Source organism: Xenopus laevis, chromosome 3S, assembly GCF_017654675.1.
Source record: "Xenopus laevis strain J_2021 chromosome 3S, Xenopus_laevis_v10.1, whole genome shotgun sequence".
Classification (NCBI taxonomy): Eukaryota; Metazoa; Chordata; class Amphibia; order Anura; family Pipidae; genus Xenopus; species Xenopus laevis.
In genome coordinates, this window is record NC_054376.1 from 96,092,589 (window position 1) to 96,114,226 (window position 21,638).

General features: G+C 37.3%; 1 pseudogene; it reads right to left on the reverse strand.

The window, feature by feature from the left end:
- The window catches only part of LOC108712383, a 613,424-nt pseudogene that overhangs the window by 283,782 nt on the left and 308,004 nt on the right, over window positions 1–21,638 (reverse strand).

Sequence of the window (21,638 nt, forward strand, 5' to 3'; positions counted from 1 at the left end):
AAGTAGTAGCCAAGCCATTCTATGTATAGCTTCATATTTTACCCCCAGTTGAAAGACCACAGGGTTGATTAGAAAGGGTAGAAGGGGACTTAAAAAAAGTTTTATTTGCTACTGACCTGGAACATTAACATGCACATGGCATAAAATGGGGCTTGCTTTGCTTAGATGCTTTTTATAATTCCTTGGTGTGCCAATGCCTCCAACTGATTTGGAAAACTAAGCATTTTCTTTTAGAAAAAAACAAAACCAACTCTTTAATAGTTAGATTATTCTGAACGATGACTCAGGCTCTTCTTAATCTGTTAAGAGATTTCTTGATCATTCCACGTTACAAGATCACAGCTGACATGATCTGAGTTTCTATCTGAAGTCTGTGCTTTCCTCAATCAATATTGTGACATTTCTATGTTTTATTAACAACAACATATTGACCGGGAGTTTCTTAATGTTAAAGGTGCTGTGTGATCTAATTTTCTTTGGAAAAAGACCAAAGAGATTGTTCGTGATAAACCAGGAACTAACAACAATTTATAATTCTGTTGTTGAATGTCCGTTACAATGCAGTGTTAACCAATATCCTGAGCCCATTAACCCTAAATTCCGACACCTTAAAACAATCTCAGACCCACAGCTCTGGGCCTCTATTAAGATTGAACAGGTCAGTGATATTATCCAAAATTTTAGGCGAGAGCAGTTTACTGGCTGTAACTGTGCACATATACACTTCCCAAGCATGTTTCCATTACTTCATTTATCACCACTCCTAGGAAACTTGAAGAATTATGCTACACCTCAATACTTCAAAAGTCACTACCTTCTATACTCTATTAAATCTATGCTAATGACTGTAAATGGCCCAGACATATATCCACACTATTTGAAAACATATGGATTGATACACTGGAAACATTATCCAATATAAATTTCTACAAGGCACATCTTAGGCCATATATAGTTTACAGAGTATACCTAATATACACAGACATATGCCCTAGGTCATCAATTTCCAATAGTGTTATTGTGAGCCATATAAGGTAATGAACAGATAATCTACAAATGAATCATGGCCAGCATACCTGAAGGAACTGGAACTTAAAAGGCATTAAACTTGGAGTACCTATTTGCTCTCCATAGAACCAATATATTAAATCTATCCTTAAATCTATCTATTCTGGTTTTCTGCTTTGTGCCTTTTCACCATTTGAAACTTGCTGAAAAGCTTGTAAAAGAGTCACTCATTGAATTTGTTCTTTCTAGAAGATAACACTTAATTAATTCTTTATACTAAGGAAATTCACTTGTTCCCAAGCTCAAAGCACTGCTGACTAAATTAGGATGATATGTTTTATTGCAAAGTAACAAAGGTTATCAATTGTTCAGGTCTAGCAAGATTTCTCTTGACATAAAATTATGTGTATAAAAGACAAAGGTTGGCTCTGATACTTTTATCATAATGTCACCGAAATCTGCATGGTATTTTCCTTAATCTTACATTTTAATGTCTGAAATATCAGTACATTACAAATGGAGAAGTTGGATATATACTGTATGAAATTAGCTGAAATGTATTCAATAAAACTGACGACTCGTGATTTGTATTTAGAATGAAAAATGTAACAATTCAGGAATCAATTTAAAAATAAAAACTTAGGGATCACAAGTTATGATTCCTTGTAAAACGTTGTAATTTACCATATGAATTGCGATTGTCAGCAAAAAAAAAAAAAATCACAATTTCTAATAATAAATCTCAATTCCAAGGAAAATGAAAAAAGTCATGAGCCACAATTTTTGAGTTAATATTCCAAAAGCCTCCAGACATTTGACAATTTTTAAGATTTTATTTATATGAAGCCCAGAGGCATGTGGTTGTTTATCATACCACCGAAGTGCAAAAAATTTCAGACTTTTTATTGCACTTCACATACAGGGTCGGGCATTGTACATGAACTCAATTAGCTGTAATCCTACTTGTGTTTATGTCTTCAAGCACTGTGTACACTTGTGTAGAATAACAAATACAACAGAAATTTTAATAATCCATTTTTCATGGATGTTTTAATGTCATTTATTTGCCTGTAGATCTGAAGTTTTTATTTTTCCTGCCTTACTATTTTCTGTAACACAGAATGAATACACAATTCTGGTTTATTCAAATGTAATAAACTAAAGGATTTTTTGTTTAGAACTTTTTTAATGGCTCCACCTGTGAGAAGAATTTGTTTTAGATGTTTTTTTGTTGGACTGTCATCTATATGTAATATTCTTTTTGTTTATCAAGCTAGTTGCCAGAGAAGGGCACAGCGTTTGAGATGCACACTCCAAGGGGCACATTTACTTAGCTCGAGTGAAGGATTAGAATGAAAAATACTTCGAATTTTGAAGTTTTTTTTTTGGCTACTTTGACCATCGAATTGGGTACTTCAACCTTCGACTACGGCTTTGAATCGAACGATTCGAACTAAAAATCGCTTGACTATTCAACCATTCGATAGTCGAAGTACTGTCTCTTTAAAAAAAACTTCGACTAGCTACTTCGCCAGCTAAAACCTACCGAGCACCAATGTTAGCCTATGGGGACCTTCCCCATAGGCTTTCTAAGTAATTTCTGATCGAAGGAAAATCGTTCGATCGATGGATTAAAATCCTTCGAATTGTTCGATTTGAAGGATTTAATCGTTCGATCGAACGATTTTTCCTTTGATTGTTCGATCAAAGTATAAATACACATGAAGCATTTTTATTTTTAGCATTGGAATTAACACTTCTCTATATTTACAACAAAAGTCAGTCTTATTAGGTTACATTTTATATGGAAATGTTGTTTTATTTGTATAAGACAGAGATGTCTGTATTCTGTATAATTAGTTCTATTTTATTTGATTGCTGTTCATCGCTAAATGTGACCCACCTCCGTGCACAACTTGAAATCATTTTATATGTGCAGATAAGTTGACTTTACTTTTGAGAAGCAGTTGTTTATCTTTGCAGAATTAATATATGCATAAAACACTCACCATCAGCTGCATATCTTTATCATCCAGCTTCTTGTTTAAAAATAGATTCACAGCAGAAACAAAAATAAAAAAATTATTCATTAATATAGTTATAATTCAGAGTACCCATAAATACTAATATATACATTGTATACACCGTCGAAACAAAGCTCTTGAATGATTATAGCTAAAATAGAAAATTCATATCAGTGGTCTTCAGAAATAAGTCACATTGCAGAATTGATATTTAAGGCATTGACCTGCAGGGTACCAGTTAACTAAAGAAAGATTATGTCAGCCAGGTCTCCTTTACTATTAAAACAATACAAGTACCGTACATTATAGAGAAAATTCTGATGAGATTATTTGCATTTAAATTAAAAAAAAAATCAACATCATTTCACATAAGAACAGGATTACAATTTAGTACAGGTATGGGATGCCTTATCCAGAAATCCTTTATCCAAAAAGGTCCAAATTATGGGAAGACCATGTCCCATATAGTCTATATTAAGCAAATAATTTGGAAAATGTAAAAATTATTTTCTTTAATAATAAAATAGTACAGGTATGGGACCTGTTATCCAGAATGCTCGGGACCTGGGGTTTTCCGGATAACGGATCTTTCCGTAATTTGGGTCTTCATGCCTTAAGTCTACTAGAAATTAATTTAAACATTAAATAAACCCAATAGGCTGGTTTTGCTTCCAATAAGGATTAATTATATCTTAGTTGGGATCAAGTACAAGCTACTGTTTTATTATTACAGAGAAAAAGGAAAGAATTTTTAAAAATTTAGATTATTTGGATAAAATGGAGTCTATAAGAGACATTCCATAATTCTAAGCTTTCTGGCTATCGGGTTTCCGGATAAGGGATCCTATACCTGTACTTCCAAATACTATCCAAATAACTGAAAGATCCCAATGTATCTGTGCAATAGGTCCTATACTTGTGCAATATTTATGTATCCTCCAAAAGTAAAAAGGAGCACCTAATACTGGACTGAGTCATGTTAAATAAATAAAAAGAGGAATCTACAGTATCAATTAGGATGACTTAAAATTCAGCACCACAATGTAACAGTGAACTAAATAACTCCTGCAGTGTGCAGTGTTACTTTTGAAGATGAAGTCAGCATAGAGAGAGGAGGGCTGGGTTAAGGACTGGGAGTAGAGATTGTGAGCAGGGTGTGTGCCTTTTGGTGGAGGAAGAGAAATCTCAACATGTTGTGATTATTGACATAAATGCATCTTGGCCATGATAAAAGAGCTTTAATATTTTGTTTGAAGACATTGATTACTCTGCCCCATAACTAACAGGAACTGATGAGTATGTCACAATGGACAGATCATAGGCCATCCTTTAGTATCACCAGCTGTTTTTTTTTTCAAAACCGATACTCAACACAGATAATAGGGCAAGAGCTTTAGATGGAAGTTCTTATTTTTCTGTTATACTAATGCCAGCCTAAGAAAGACTAACTATTAACTATTTTTTATTCAGGCACTTTTACATTGTTGGTCTTTAACCCACTTTGAATCAAGGTGGGTTCACTGAAGGGGAAGTTTAACCTTAACATTAATGTTATGATTAATGAATATGATGTAACCCATATAATTATTACACATTATACAGCTAGCCTTTTGTATGGGTCTAAGCACTCCAGCAATAGGTTGAAGCAATCAGTCTAGTGAGATACTGAGCTACATTGGGAAAATGGCAAATCATTTATTGAAAATTGCATATTAATTAGAGCCCAACAGTACCCATAGTTACATAGTTACATAGTTAAATGAAAAAAGACAAAGTCCACCAAGTTCAGCCTCTCCAAATGAAAACCCAGCATCCATACACCCACCCCTCCCTACTTTCACATAAATTCTATATACCCATACCAACTATAGAGTTTAGTATCACAATAGCCTTTGATATTATTTATGCCTTTCAAAGAAATCATCCAAGCCACTCTTAGGGGCAGATGTATGAAGGGTCGAATATCGAGGGTTAATTAACCCTCGATATTCGACTAGGAACTAAAATCGTTCGACTTCGAATATCGAAGTCGAACGATTTAGCGCAAATCCTGCGATCGAACGATCGAAGGATTATTCCTTCGAACGAACGATTAAATCCTTCGAATCGAACGATTCAAAGGATTTTAATCCAACGATCGAAGGAATATCCTTCGATCAAAAAATCTCAGGCAAGCCTATGGGGACCTTCCCCATAGGCTAACATTGACTTCGGTAGCTTTTAGCTGCCGAAGTAGGGGGTCGAAGTTTTTCTTAAAGAGACAGTACTTCGACTATCGAATGGTCGAATAGTCGAACGATTTTTAGTTCGAATCGTTCGATTCGTAGTCGTAGTCGAAGGTCGAAGTAGCCCAAAAAACACTTCGAAATTCGAAGTTTTTTTAATTCGAATCCTTCACTCGAGCTTCATGAATCGGCCCCTAAAAGTCATTAACAGAATCAGCCATCACAACATCACCCGGCAGTGCATTCCACAACCTCACTGTCCTGACTGTGAAGAACCCCCTACGTGGCTTCAAATGAAAGTTCTTTTCTTCTAGTCTAAAGGGGTGGCCTCTGGTACGGTGATCCTCTTTATGGGTAAAAAGGTCCCCTGCTATTTGTCTATAATGTCCTCTAACTGTCCAGCAGTGTCCAGTAATTTTCAGTCATACATAGAGAGGCCTTCTTATCTGCCTTCAGATCTTTATTTTGTAGTCCCTGTCTTTGAGGGCCATAATTTGGGGATGTCCAACTTCAATTGGAGCCATTAGATGGTATGTCAGTCAAATTTGGCCAAATTGCACAATATTTTGTACTGTACCCCTTCCCTAGGGATACATTTCTGACAATACCCATGAATGAGTTTGCAAATGATCTTTACAGATTTGTGTCCATGCCTCTGGGCATGCAGTATTTTAAAGCATATACATAATATGCCAAGTTCCGCTTCCTTTGAAGCTACCACCAATAAAACTATAGCTTCATAGAGAAATTAATGTAATTTGCTAGTTTAAAGCCTTTGGCACATGGGACATATGGTGTTTTGAGCAATTGTAAATTTCTCCTGTTAGTGACAGGCATATCCTATAGAACTAAATGACAGGCTGAACAGTGGCTAAAAAACAACAAAAAATATGCCCTGCCATAGATTAAAATACATAAATGGGGTACATTTATCAAATACTGAACTAGGGATCCTGTTTTTTTTGTAGGATTCCCAGCAATTGTATCATTATTCAAAAATGAAACCAACTGGCTTATCAGTTCAATTGAAAAAATAGTAGTTCAAACAAAATTGGTATTTAATATACCATGGCTTCAAAGATTTTTATCTCAGACCCCCCAAAATAAAGATTAAATCTTTTTTCCCCATTGAAATGCTTTAGTCTGAAATATTCTATTGACACTTAATAGATATTGATTTATTGTACACCATTTTTTAAAGTTTATCTTTATTGGTATAAAATGGTTTTTGCACAATATTGAAGATGATTCTTATTATGATAAAATAAAATCTAGGCTGCCTTGGGAAAACACCTGCTTCTGTAAAATATCACAGCCATTTAAACAACCATAGCACTACTCTTATAGGTTGAGGATGCTGCTCCACTGTTAGTAGCAATACAAAGATTTGAACCAGAAGTCAAGGCAGCAGCTGTATAACTGTTCACTCCTCCCCATGGTAGGATTTACCATAATGTTGTACTAGGCTGTTTTTGTTATTGCCTTTAGGCAGCAGTGAAATGCTTATGCAGCTCTGTCCCTTAAAAGCAATTATAAAGCCCCCAACCTACGTAAATATTCATGAAAATATTGTAGCACTAAAATACATTATATCTGTATGAAGGCAAAATCAGTGTTTCACAAGAGACACTGGACAATCAAGAAAAATTTACAAAGTGTAAGTTTCATTCAAGGCTGGCAAATTAAAATGAAAGAGCCTTAGTCTGTGTTTTCATAAGAGTTTAATTATACATTCGTCATGTGATATTGCAGCAACAGAATTAATTCTGTTAAGATTAGAAAATGCAATATCTCATGTCAATAGGTTTTAATTGATCTCTAGGCATGCTGAGATTGCAGTGTAATATCTTAGATGCCGTTCCATACATCCAGACAAATAAAACAAATTAATTCTGTGCAACCTTCTAACAACTTCTCTGCTTTTTCTATTATACCTAATAATATTGTTATAATATTACAAATACAGTACAGGTATGAGATCCATTATCCAGAAACCAATTATCCAGAAAGCTCTGAATAAAGGAAAGACCATCTCCTATAGAATCCATTTTTTCCAAATAAGCCATATTTTTAAAAATGATTTCCATTTTCTCTGTAATAATAAAACAGTACCTTGTACTTGATCCAAACTAAGATATAATTAATCCTTATTGGAAGCAAAACCAGCCTACTGGGTTTATTTACATGCTTTTCTAGTAGACTTAAGGTATGAAGATCCAAATTACAGAAAGATCAATTATCCAGAATACACTAGGTATGATCATTCTGGGGAACAGGTCCTCTAACTGTATATATGTTTATAATAAAACATGGGATACAAAAGGGTTTTTATTTCTGAGCCAGGATGTATTTGCTAAGAAATTAAAAATTAACTTTAAACCAATGTATTAGTGTTACAGCAGGTCAGCAACAGAGTGGAGAGGTTGCATTTTCCCAGCAAGAGGGTGCAAAAGTACTATACAGACACTATACATAACACAATGTATGCATTTCTTGTGGCTTTGCTTAATTTTCCACGAATAAGGATTATATACTTTTATTGTCTTTATATTGTTAATAGAAATAGAGTTGTTGTCTCTTTAAGTGTTCTCTGTCATAGTTTCTGTCTCAAACTAACTTTACTTTCTTTTGTCTTTATGGGTCAGATTGGAAACTCTTTTTTTCTATTTTGTATTAAGCTTTATTGTGATAGAAAACCATGGTCCACTAGCTTAACCACTAGATGAGTGCCCAAAATCGTTTATCCCTTGTTAAGTGTCAAATCAGAGGGGATAAGTGGGACAAAGGCTAGAACACTTTTTTTCCTGGCCAGAAAACCATAGTATTCTCCCCTCAGAACTTGAAAGTCTGTTATAGCAGATAAAGCATATGTTTAAGGGCAAATATTTTACTATACACATTGCATGATATTAGATCTGGCAGCCTAATGCCAACCAACAGCAAGTTGATACCTCCCACATATGCTCCAGCTGAACTATCACACCTATCTTCTGCTCCTTGCTCAGCAAACCTATATCCAGTCCTTAATATGGATGCTCAGGAGCAATTAAATGCCATCCTAAAAATGCATCGGCAACCATAGAGTGGCACAGGGATACACAGTCCCAGAACTCAGACAGTGCAGCCCTCAGTAAGCCCCAGTAATGAAGATTCTTATTGGACTAATGTTTTAAGATGCCTTAAGTTTACTAAAAGCAGAAACTCTTCTGAATATTCTAAAGACAGAAGTCCTGACGGCCAAATAAATCATGGCCAGTTGGTTCAAATTTAAAGGGACTCTAACACTGAAGTCAGAAGACTTAATGGTGCGTCCACATTACAGCACCCTTTTAGAGGGAATCTTGTTAATTCAAGGAACAATTACAGAAAAAATGTTATCTGCTGGAACTGTAATAAACCAGGGCATTTTCTCCAGGAATGTCGCAAGTGTAAATACCAGTTCAATGCTAATTCTAATTCCCACAATTCTCAGTTGCACAATAATTCAAATGCTTACCTTTTCTCACTGCTTTGCAACTTCATGGCTGCCGGTCAATCTGCTGGGTAAGGATCTTTTAACTAAAGCTAATGTTGTACTTAATTTTGTCGTTTCACATCCATCTGTATTTTTGCTTCTGTGTCTCCTGAACTTTTGACCCATGTGAAGTTAACCTGATGCAGTTTGGACCCACACCTGATTCACAATTTGGTACAGGTGAGGTTACATAGTTACATAGTTCAATTAGGTTAAAAAAAAGACAAAGTCCATCAAGTTCAACCCCTCCATATGAAAACCCAGCATCCATACACATACCTCTCCATAAACACCCCTCCATACCGTCACATAAATTTTATATACCCATATCTACAGTATACTAACTATAGAGTTTAGTATCACAATAGCCTTTGATATTATGCCGTTCCAAGAAACCATCCAAGCCATTCTTAAAGGCATTAACAGAATCAGCCACCACAACATCACCCGGGAGTGCATTCCACAACCTCACTGTCCTGACTGTGAAGAACCCCCTACGTTGCTTCAAATGAAAGTTATTTTCTAAAGGAGTGTCTTCTGGTGGGGTGATTCTCTTTATGGGTAAAAAGGTCCCCTGCTATTTGTCTGTGTTAATGAAACTCCAAACACACTGCCATTTAGTGTATAACTTGCATTTATATTATTTTTGCCAAAGTGCATAACTTGCATTTATCAACATTGAACCTCATTTTCCAGTTTGCTGCCCAGTTTCCCAACTTAGACAAATCATTCTGCAAAGTGGCAGCATCCTGCATGGAACCTATAGTTCTGCACAATTTAGTATCATCTGCAAAAATAAAAACAGTACTTTCAATGCCCACCTCCATGTCATTAATAAACAAGTTGAAAAGCAAGGGACCTAGTACAGAGCCCTGTGGTACTCCACTAACAACACTGGTCCAATTAGAAAATGTTCCATTTACCACCACTCTTTGTAGTCTATCTTTTAGCCAGTTCTCTATCCAGGTACAAATACTATGTTCCAGGCCACACAATTTAGAATTGGAGTTAATAACACCACCAACTGACCAGATTTAAGCAAAGTGTCCATAAGCAACTGGCATATTTATAATGTCTTCATTCTTTCTGTAACACCATGGAAACTTTTTTTTTGCATTTTTCTCTTCTAAATTATCAACCACCACAATCTTATTATCAATTCCTGAATCTGCAGAGCTACAAAGATAACTTTGATAACTTTTATTAACTTTAAATTCAATACTGAGCCATATTTTTACATTTTCAATACCTCTAAGTCAATAAATGTTCTGCGCAAAATAAAATCATTTTAAATATGGCATATGGATACTAGCACATAATTAGTTTCCTGTTATTCGTCGCACTCCCTCTGAGAAAAATAAAAAGCATCTCCCTGGGAAACACATTTTAATGATTTACAAAAAAACATCAATTTTTAAGTTTTTATTTTGACAAAACCAATATTTAACTGTAGAGAAAAAAAGCCTAGTAAAAATAGTTGTACGGCTTAACACAAAATAGTGATTGTGAATCAAGATTATGTGCTCCACAAAGTTGACCTGAATTTTTCCCCTGGTAGATTTAAGCGATTATTGATAGAGCATTGCAAATTAGATAACACTGAAAAAACATTACATTGTGCACATTTCATGAGCCAAAACTTCAGTAAATCGTATTAATTAAACAATGAAAAGACTTGAAGAAATGAAGTAACTTGTTGAGGCAAGGAAATAAAGCAAGAGTGCTGAATGCATGCAGCTTGTCAATGAAATATTGTTTCTAACAATTTCGTGTAAGATGTTTAAACAATTTTACACATAACCAAAGGCAGGGAAAAGGAGGTGACAAATGGGAATTAAAAACAAGTTGTGTCCAATTAACAAAATAACACCAACAAGACCAAAAAGCAGAATGCAATTCTTAAAACAGAATTTATCTTGTGTCACTAAGGCTCCATAAAGTTTTATCTAACACTATTTTTCTGACATGTAGCTTTGAATTGGTCTTTCCCCTTGCACACAGTAAGAACTATCAGTTAAAGAAGAGTGGATGTCCTGGTGCAGCCAGTGAAGTCACAAGTAAAGATGGCACACATACAAATATTTATATAGTAATCCAGTTTATAGATGCATGGTATTTCCCACAAATCCGTACTGTTATTATTATTAATTTTGATTTCATTTTTTTTAATAAAAATACTTACTAGGTGAATGGAGGGGTCAGACTAATAGTGTGTTATGTGTGTCTGCCATCATTATGATGAACAATAATTTATTACTTCCAACCATTAAGGGGCAGATTTATCAAGGGTTGAAGTGTAAAATACTTCGAAATTCGACCATCGAATTAAAATACTTTGAATTCGAATATCGAAGTCGAAGTATTTTTCACCGAATTTGGCCATCGTAAAATAGCCAAAGTAAAATCGTTTGATCGTACAATTAAATCATTCGAACCGAATGATTCGAATGATTTTAGCGTACGATCGAACAATTTTACTTTGATGTGCAAAGACTTAGAAAATGGTTTTAGAAGATCCCCATAGGCTAAGATAGCACTTCAGCAGGTTTAATTTGGTGAAGTATTGAAGGCAAACTTTTTTTTAAAGAGAAAGTACTTCGATTATCCAATGGTCGAATATTCAAATGATTTTCACTTCGAATCGAAGTAAATTCGAGGTCGTATCCTATTTGATGGTCGAAGTATCCAAAAAATTACTTCAAATTTCGAATTTTGTTACTTCAAAAATTCCCTCAAATTCACTTCAATCCTTGATAAATCTGCCCCTAAGTATTACATGCTATTATCTTTAAATTTTTAACATTTGCTTATGTTACTCAAAATATTTTTTTAAACACTGTTGTTAATAATTAAAAAAAACTGTTACACTCTCACCTTATATTTGCCAGTAAACATTCATAAATCTTCAGCATATTCATGGTCAAATGCATGCTAGTTGATTTAATAACAAAATTCTTCTCAACAAAATCTAAACAAGCTAGTAGCAGCCACTTGCACATCATCTATAAAAAAATACAAAAAGAGCATCACTTATATATGTGAACTCAGTTGCTCACAAGTGTTGTAAATTCCTGATTTATTTATGGCATTGAATCATTCCACTTTCACACTGGCTTGAAAATGATATGGAGTATCACACTGTTGGCAAATGCATATTTCAGCACCTTCAGGGTGTAGACTGTTAGTGCTATTTAATCCTCTACATCCATATTTTGACCAATCATTATGTGGTCAACATACTTGGCATGTGGTCTATCTCCAAGGGGCTGATTTATTGCTATTGCAAGTGCAAATTAGGGTTCCAAAATAGTGGATTCGGTGCATCCCTAATAAATATATATATTTTATATAGCTTATGTAGGGAAGACAGATTTGACTTTGAGGATCCGGATGGACGGACATAGATCTGCTATTAGCACAGCATTTAGGTATAATCAGACAGTAAAGCCAGTTGCAAAACATTATCTGGAGATGGGCCATAGGTTGCCTACATTTAGATATATTGGCATTGATCATGTCCCTGAGCCAAGAAGAGGAGGTGATAGATCCCAGTTGCTGTTACAGCGTGAAACATATTGGATTAAGCGTTTGGATACTATGTCTCCCAAGGGACTCAATGAACAATGTTACTTTAACTGCTTCCTTAATACTAGATAAGCTGTGCAAGACATTAGTTATTCTAGGATTTAACGTATAACTTTGAACTCTGCATTTATTTATTATTATGCATGTATCTCTTTTTATGCAATTTTTGTATTTATGATAGTTACATAGTTAGTTACATAGTTAAATTGGGTTGAAAAAAGACAAAGTCCATCAAGTTCAACCCCTCCAAATGAAAACCCAGCATCCATACACACACCCCTCCCTACTTTTAATTAAAATTCTATATACCCATACCTATATTAACTATAGAGTTTAGTATCACAATAGCCTTTAATATTATGTCTGTCCAAAAAATCATCCAAGCCATTCTTAAAGGCATTAACTGAATCAGCCATCACAACATCACCCGGCAGTGCATTCCACAACCTCACTGTCCTGACTGTGAAGAACCCTCTACGTTGCTTCAAATGAAAGTTCTTTTCTTCTAGTCTAAAGGGGTGGCCTCTGGTACGGTGATCCACTTTATGGGTAAAAGGTCCCCTGCCATTTGTCTATAATGTCCTCTAATGTACTTGTAAAGTGTAATCATGTCCCCTCGCAAGCGCCTTTTTTCCAGAGAAAACAACCCCAACCTTGACAGTCTACCCTCATAATTTAAGTCTTCCGTCCCTCTAACCAATTTAGTTGCACGTCTCTGCACTCTCTCCAGCTCATTTATATCCCTCTTAAGGACTGGAGTCCAAAACTGAACTGCATACTCCAGATGAGGCCTTACCAGGGACCTATAAAGAGGCATAATTATGTTTTCATCCCTTGAGTTAATGCCCTTTTTTATGCAAGACAGAACTTTATTTGCTTTAGTAGCCACAGAATGACACTGCCCAGAATTAGACAACGTGTTATCTACAAAGACCCCTAGATCCTTTTCATTTAAGGAAACTCCCAACACATTGCCATTTAGTGTATAACTTGCATTTATATTATTTTTGCCAAAGTGCATAACCTTGCATTTATCAACATTGAACCTCATTTTCCAGTTTGCTGCCCAGTTTTCCAGTTTAGACAGATCACTTTGCAAAGTGGCAGCATCCTGCATGGAACCTATAGTTCTGCACAATTTAGTATCATCTGCAAAAATAGAAACAGTACTTTCAATGCCCACCTCCAGGTCATTAATAAACAAGTTGAAAAGCAAGGGACCTAGTACAGAGCCCTGCGGTACTCCACTAACAACACTGGTCCAATTAGAAAATGTTCCATTTACCACCACTCTTTGTAGTCTATCTTTTAGCCAGTTCGCTATCCAGGTACAAATACTATGTTCCAGGCCAACATTCCTTAATTTAACCAGTAACCTTTTGTGTGGCACTGTATCAAATGCTTTAGCAAAGTCTAAGTAAATCACATCCACTGCCATCCCAGAATCGAGGTCTCTACTTACATTCTCGTAAAAAGAAATTAAGCTAGTCTGGCAAGATCTATTACGCATAAAACCATGCTGGCACAAACTCATAGTATTATGATTTGCTATGAAGTCCAGTATCTTATCCTTTATTAACCCTTCGAAAAGCTTTCCTAATACTGACGTCAGACTAACTGGCCTATAGTTTTGAGGCTGAGAACGGGATCCTTTTTTGAATAGAGGCACCACATTAGCAATTCGCCAGTCTCTTGGCACAATACCAGATCTCAATGAATCCTGAAAAATTAAGTAAAGAGGTTTGGCAATCACAGAGCTAAGCTCGCTAATTACCCTGGGATGAATACCATCTGGCCCTGGACCTTTGTTAATCTTAACCTGTTCAAGTCTCTTTTGAATTTCTTCTTGTGTGAACCATGCATCATTAGTTGTATTACTAGAATTGGGAGTGTTAAGAAGGAAACCTTCACTTACTGGTTCTTCATTTGTGTAAACAGATGAAAAATACGAGTTCAGAATCTGCGCTTTTATTTTGTTTTCATCAACCAGCTGATCCCCCTCTGATAGTAAGGGTCCCACCCCTTCCTGCTTCATTTTTTTACTATTGACATATTTAAAAAATAATTTGGGATTTTTTTTACTGCTTGCTGCAATATCCTTTTCTATAGCAATTTTAGCTTGCCTTATAGCTTCTTTGCATGATTTATTGGCCTCCTTGTACCTTATAAATGTTTCGGCTGTACCAGCTAACTTGAAAGCCTTAAAAGCACGTCTTTTCTTACCCACCTCAACACCAACGCTTCTATTGAACCAAAAAGGTTTTGCTTTGCAACGACGTTCCTTGCTTACAAGTGGAATATACTGACAAGTATATTTATTAAGCAGCATTTTAAAGACTTCCCATTTTTGTTCTGTGTTTAACCCTGTGAAAAGCATTTCCCACTTAATATGTTGCAGAGATGCCCTTATACTGTCAAAGTTTGCACGTCTGAAATTTAGTGTTTTAGTTACTCCCTTATAGAATTGCTTCTGCAACAGAATCTCAAAGGAGACCATGTTATGATCACTATTCCCTAAATGCTCACCCACACAAATGTTAGAGATGAGTTCAGTATTGTTAGTTATGGTTATGATGAACCGATTTATTACATTACTATGCGTATATGTATGTGAGATTTTATAGAGGGTTAATTTATATAGTGCCTATGGGGGTTAAAAGAGAGGTGTGTCCATGATGGTGGATTGGTGACGGGGTTGAGGGTAACACCCAGGGTGGGCCTTTAAATGGGGCATGTTTAATTGATTTTTTTAATCTTGACAAAGGCTCTAGACAGTAGTCGAAACGTTGATTCATTTTATAAGCATGGAATAAAAATTTAACTTTTTAAAAAAATCCCAGGAGTGCTATATCCGATTCTACGTTCTTATATATATATATATATATATATATATATATATATATATATATATATATATATATATATATATATATATATATATATATATATATATATATATATATATATATATATAAGAACGTAGAATCAGATATAGCACTCCTGGGATTTTTTTAAAAAGTTCAATTTTTATTCCATGCTTATAAAATGAATATATATATATATATATATATATATATATTCCTTGTCACCCATGGCAGCGATTCACCAATGGGTTAACACCTCCCTTCGGGCCAATGGACAGGAACCTCCCCTAGCAAGATAAAAGTGCCCACCCCTCTCATACTCACTGTCTTTTTTTATCCTGTCCTGGGCTGATGGAGTCAAGGAGCGTGTCAGACGCAGTTCTCAGCAGCAGGGGGGCTTTCTCTCTCTCTCTCTCTCCATATTCCCCCCTACTGTGATGGAGGTCCCGCTGCTCCCCCTTGGCTGGGGTTAGCGAGGGAAGGCTGTGAGGTTGCAGGAGTAACCGAGGGCCGTGGCTCACCTCCCGCCGATGCGGGTTAGGTAAGCGCAGGTACACAGGGAAGCGCCGAGCGCGCGTGTACCCGGAAGTGACGTCAGCGCGTATGGACGTAGCGACGTGCCGGTTGGAGTTCCGGCGTCAGCAGCAGGGCGCGCTCAGGAGCGCGTCTCTAATGGCGGAAGTCGCGGACGCCATTTTGCTTATGGGAAAAAGTTTAAACTGTCTGTTTTTGGCGCCAAAACACGCCAGGGATGGCGAAAATCACTGGGCCATGCATATTTTAAAGCAGGTAATCAGCAACACCTTTCTGGTATTGGATTTTACATATCTTCTAGCCAGGTTTATAAGGAAGTGTGCTTCCTGTTTGGCAGCCATTTGCAAAAGAGTTTTCAGATCCTGATTCATCAGATACAGGTATGTGCAGGAATGGGAGTTATTTTCTGGCATTAAAGTGCAATCTAAAGATGGTTCCCCTTTTTTCTACAGCACGTTAATGGATTCAGGAATGCCGGGCAAGCCGCCTCATCCCAAAGGGAAAAGGTAAAAAAAAAAAAAAAACTCCAGAAAGAGAGAGAGAGACACTACAGATGGCTTATGCATATGTTTATTTTTGTCATTGAACAGCCTTCCTGCCTCTGAAAAAAAAGATAAAGCGCCAGAAAAAACAGCTCCAGCACAAGTTCAAGAGGACGTAGGAGCTTCATCTTCCCAAGGGAATCAAGCCCTGGTTGATTCTTTGGCTACAGTGATAAAACAAGCAGTAGTACAAGGTTTCCAGGAGGTGGTTACATCTAAAAAGAGATCGAGACATGTTTATTGAAGACAAACAGAATCGCTATCAGAGATTTCAGAAGGAGAACTTTCAGAGTCTGAGATAGATTCTCCTTTAGGATCGGAGGAAGGCGAAATTGAGATGGATGAAGAGTCCAATTTCGATTTAACAGTCATAGAGCCACTGATAAAGGCAGTTCGGCAAACACTCACATTCCCTTTGGAGCCAGCTAAGTTATCTTCGGCGGACAAATTATTTCCTTCTCTCAGGAAAAGATCAATATTCTTTACAGTTCATGCTTCAATAAAAGAGATAATTGCAACAGAATGGAAGAAGACGGAGAAAAGACCCCAAACAGGGGGAAAATTCCTGAAAAAGTATCCTTTTGAAGAAGGAGATGCAAGGTGTTGGGATACACCACCGAAAGTGGATGCAGCAGTCGTGAGATTAGCGAAAAAGACCACTCTGCCAGTAGATGATGCGGCAGTATTTTGTGAACCGATGGAAAAGAGAATTGAATTTAATCTTAAAAAAGCGTTTGTAGTGGCAGGTGCAGCCTGCAAACCAGCAGTAGCTTTGACTTCAGTCTCCCGGGCTTTGAAGGTGTGGCTTGCGGAAGTAGAAGAAGCAATCTCTTCCAACGTGAAGAGGCCTAAGCTGTTGGAGATGCTATCTGACTGCAGACTTTCGGTAGATTTTATATCTGAGGCATCGGTCGACTTGGTGCATCTCCTGGCGAGGTCCATGGCATTGTCTGTAGCAGCGAGGAGAGCCCTCTGGCTGAAACCTTGGTCGGCAGATGCAGCCTCTAAAACCAATCTATGCCAGCTTCCGTTTGAGGGGGAGATGCTGTTTGGTGAGAAGTTGGATACTATCATCAAAAAGTCTCTGGAGGGAAAAGTGTGTTTCTACCTCAAGAGAGTAGAAACAAGAGAGTAAGATATGAGGCACCTTTTCACAGAGATAAGGAAAGATCTTTTAGGTCATCCAGACAATACAAACCTGGAAGAGAGTTCTATAGACAGTCATCATGGAGATCAGGACGTCAGAACTCGAGAGGAAATTCTAAAAGATCCAGAGGTTTCTCTTCTTCCACCTCATCAACACAGCAGCAATGAGATTATCTTGGCTCAGATGAGAGTGGGTAGCAGGTTGGCACAATTTGCTCAAGTCTGGGCCAGAGATGTGCAAGATCGCTGGGTATGCGACACTCTGGAAAGAGGTTTTTTGTTAGAGTTTTCAAAAATTCAGAAAAAGGATCATTTTCTAATTTCAATTTTCAGAAAATCCAAGGAAGTTCAAGATCTGGTCCAGGAATACATGGACCAGTTATGGGCATCCAATGCAATAGAAACAGTTCCCCTTCACGAGAGAAGAAGAGGGTTTTATTCAAGACTGTTCCTAGTAAAAAAAGCCTCAGGAGCTATGAGGCCTGTTTTGGACATGAGAGAGTTAAACAAGTTTCTACAGAAGCGAAGTTTCAAGATGGAGTCTTTGGCGTCAGTCATCCAGGCAATGTCGATTGGGGATTGGCTCACAAACATAGATTTGAAGGATGCTTATTTTCACGTGCCAATTTACAAGAATCACAGAAAATATCTAAGGTTTGCAGTGGGAGAAATTCACGTACAATTCAAATGTCTTCCTTTCGGCCTGTCACAGTCCCCAAGGGTCTTCACCAAGATTCTAGTAACTTTGATTGCAGAATTAAGAAAGATAGGAATCTCAGTGTTTCATTATCTAGACGACATCCTGATAACAGCAAGAACACAGAGAGAAGCAGAATTGCATACAAAGAAAGTCCTGGAGTTTCTACAAGAACATGGATGGATTTTAAACATGGAGAAAAGCAATCTGACACCTACAAGATCTCTTATCTTTCTGGGAGCGTTGTTTCAGACTCAGGAGAATTTAGTGAGCTTGCTGGTCGTAAAGCAAGAAAAGATAATTCAGGCAGTGGAAAACTTCAGGAGTCAAGAAACAGTTTCGGTGAAGCATTGCCTAAGGATTCTAGGCTTGATGTCATCAACAATCCAAATTGTGAAGTGGGCAAGATGGCATTCGAGACCACTACAAAACTTCTTACTAAGGCGAGTGAGGTGTCCTCAAGAAAACTTGAGAAGATGTTTAAAGTTAACAGAAGATCTAAGACAAGACCTAAGCTGGTGGTGTATGGCGGACAATCTGCAGAGAGGTACCCAACTAAGAGAACCAGAATGGACAGCTGTAACAACAGACGCATCAGGTATTGGCTGGGGGGCACACATGGGAGATTTGTTTGTGCAAGGTTCTTGGGATTTGAGTCAAGTCTCCTCAAATATTCTAGAGTTAAGGGCAGTAGGAAAAGCCCTGTTAGCCTTCGCAGGTCAGCTAAGAGGGAAAAGCGTAAAAGTTTTTTCAGACAACACCACAGCAGTATCCTATATTCAAAAGCAAGGAGGCACAAGAAGCATGGTGTTACTGCAGGAGGCAGAAACAATATTCCAATGGGTAGAAGTTTGGTTGGAAAATCTGACGGCAGTACATCTTCCTGGAGTCGAAAATCTAAAAGCAGATTTTTTAAGTAGCAGTATAGTGGATCCAGGAGAATGGAGTCTTCACGAGGACATATTTCAAGACCTAATAGATACTTGGGGAGTTCCAGACGTGGATGCCATGGCAACCGTCCAGAACAGGAAATGTCCCAAAAAATTTTCCCGGTATCCATGCGAAGAGGCAGTAGGCGTAGATGGTCTGAGACAAGATTGGTCAAGAGGGCTGATTTATGTATTTCCTCCAATTCCCCTTGTCTGGAAGGTTCTAAAAAAGATAGACCGGGAGTCAGCAAATGCAATAGTAGTGATACCATTTTGGCCAAGAAGACCATGGTTACCGTTGCTTCACAAATTGGCTCTGCGAGAACCCAGAAAAATTCCAAGATTTCAGGGGTGGCTATCCCAGGGGATGTTTCAGTTCAACGGAGAGGATCATCTAGCCTTGAAGGCGTGGAGATTGAGAGGAAGGAGCTGAAAAAATTAAATTGTAAAGAGAAGGTGATAGATTTTCTGCTAAAATCAAGACAAACTTCTACATTGACACAATATTACAAAATTTGGGATAAGTTTGTGCAATTTTTTATTTTAGAGGGGAAGGACCCCTGTTCTGCTACAGCATCTATGGTGGTAGATTTTCTTTTTTCCGGATATGAGAAGGGTCTGCACATGAATACCCTGAGAGTGCAGGTGTCAGCCATCTCAGCACTAACAGGAAAAGTTTGGGCAGTTGACCCTCTAGTGAGAAGGTTCTTCAATGCCTTGAAAAGGGTCAGACCTCACATACGAAGATATTCACCACCTTGGGACTTGCCTTTTGTCCTAGACAGACTAACAAAACCACCCTTTGAGCCTCTGGAGGATGTTTCTTTATGGAATCTTACTCTGAAGGTTATCCTGCTAGTGGCCATTACATCAGCATGTAGAGTGGGCGAGCTAGCTGCACTATCATCTGTAGAGCCATTTACAGTGATATTTAAAGATAAAGTGGTGCTAAGGCCTGCTTTTAAATTTTTGCCGAAAGTCATCTCGAAGTTTCACATGGATTTGGAGATATCCCTTCCTTCTTTTTGTCCATCTCCAAAGACAGAGAAGGAGAAGCAGTGGCATAAGTTAGACTTGGTCAGAGCTCTCACAATATATTTGGAGAGGACAACAACATGGAGAAAATCTGAACATTTATTTATCATTCCATGTGGTTTCAGAAAGGGGAAAGCTCCGTCTAAGAAGACAGTAAGCTCCTGGATCGTGGCAGCAATTGCAAAGGCGTACAATTCAGCAGGCAGGAAGGTTCCTCTGGGGCTAAAAGCCCATTCAACGCGTGCATTGGCAAGTTCCTGGGCGATGGAGGCCAGGGCATCGCCAGAAGCAATCTGCAGAGCTGCAAGATGGTCGTCAGTTAATACATTCATCAAGCACTATAAGTTAGATATTCTTTCCTCCCAAGAAGCGAGATTTGGGAGAAAGGTTCTTCAAGCAGATGTTACCAAATAAAATGTTATGTTTACTGCATTCTGTGTGAAGTCCCTCCCTGTTAGCTTTGGTAGTTCCCATTGGTGAATCGCTGCCATGGGTGACAAGGAAAACAGGAAATTGTTTCATTACTTACCGTAATTTCTGTTTCCTGGTCACTCTCCATGGCAGCATTCACCAAGGAATGTCCCACCCTGCTGGACAAGCTTTTCAACTAAGACAGTGAGTATGAGAGGAGCGGGCACTTTTATCTTGCTAGGGGAGGTTCCTGTCCATTGGCCCGAAGGGAGGTGTTAACCTATTGGTGAATGCTGTCATAGAGAGTGACCAGGAAACAGAAATTACGGTAAGTAATGAAACAATTTCCTGTTATATATATATATATATATATATATATACATACATACATACACACACATATATACAGTTCCACCAGCACTCCCAATTCCAAATATCACGGCTGGGTGCTAACCAAGAAATAGTACAATCCAATGAATGAAAACACGCACAGCTCTTTAAATTAGTTCAACGTGAACATTTTTTTTTTTTATACCATACTCACATCTACGCATTTCAACCCACACAGGGTCGCAGATACTGTACACACACACACACACACACACACACACACACACACACACACACTGAATATCCTGCAGTTTATAGCCTTATAAATGGTGCTTATTGATGTCACTGGTTATAATCGGTTCTTAGTGATGCAATTTTTGTTACATGACTTACTAACACTAACATTATAATAAATAAATTGCCTCCTATTGCAAAATTGTAGGATCTTAGAATTCACCTCTGAGTTCCATGACTTCTATAAAAACACTTGGTTAATGGCCTTGGTCATTACAGGGGGTATTTTATTCACTATATATATATATATATATATATATATATATATATATATATATATATATATATATATATATATATATATATATATATATATATATATATATATATATATACAAAACTGTAGGATGGCAAGGTATAAGGTATAATGTTGTTGTACATTGTCCAAAATGAACAGCAATAGGGATGGCCGAATTATTTCGCCTTGTTTCGCCTTGGAAATGACGCCCCCACACAGCTTTATATTTAAAAAAAAGCGCAAATACTTCTATTTATGGTGA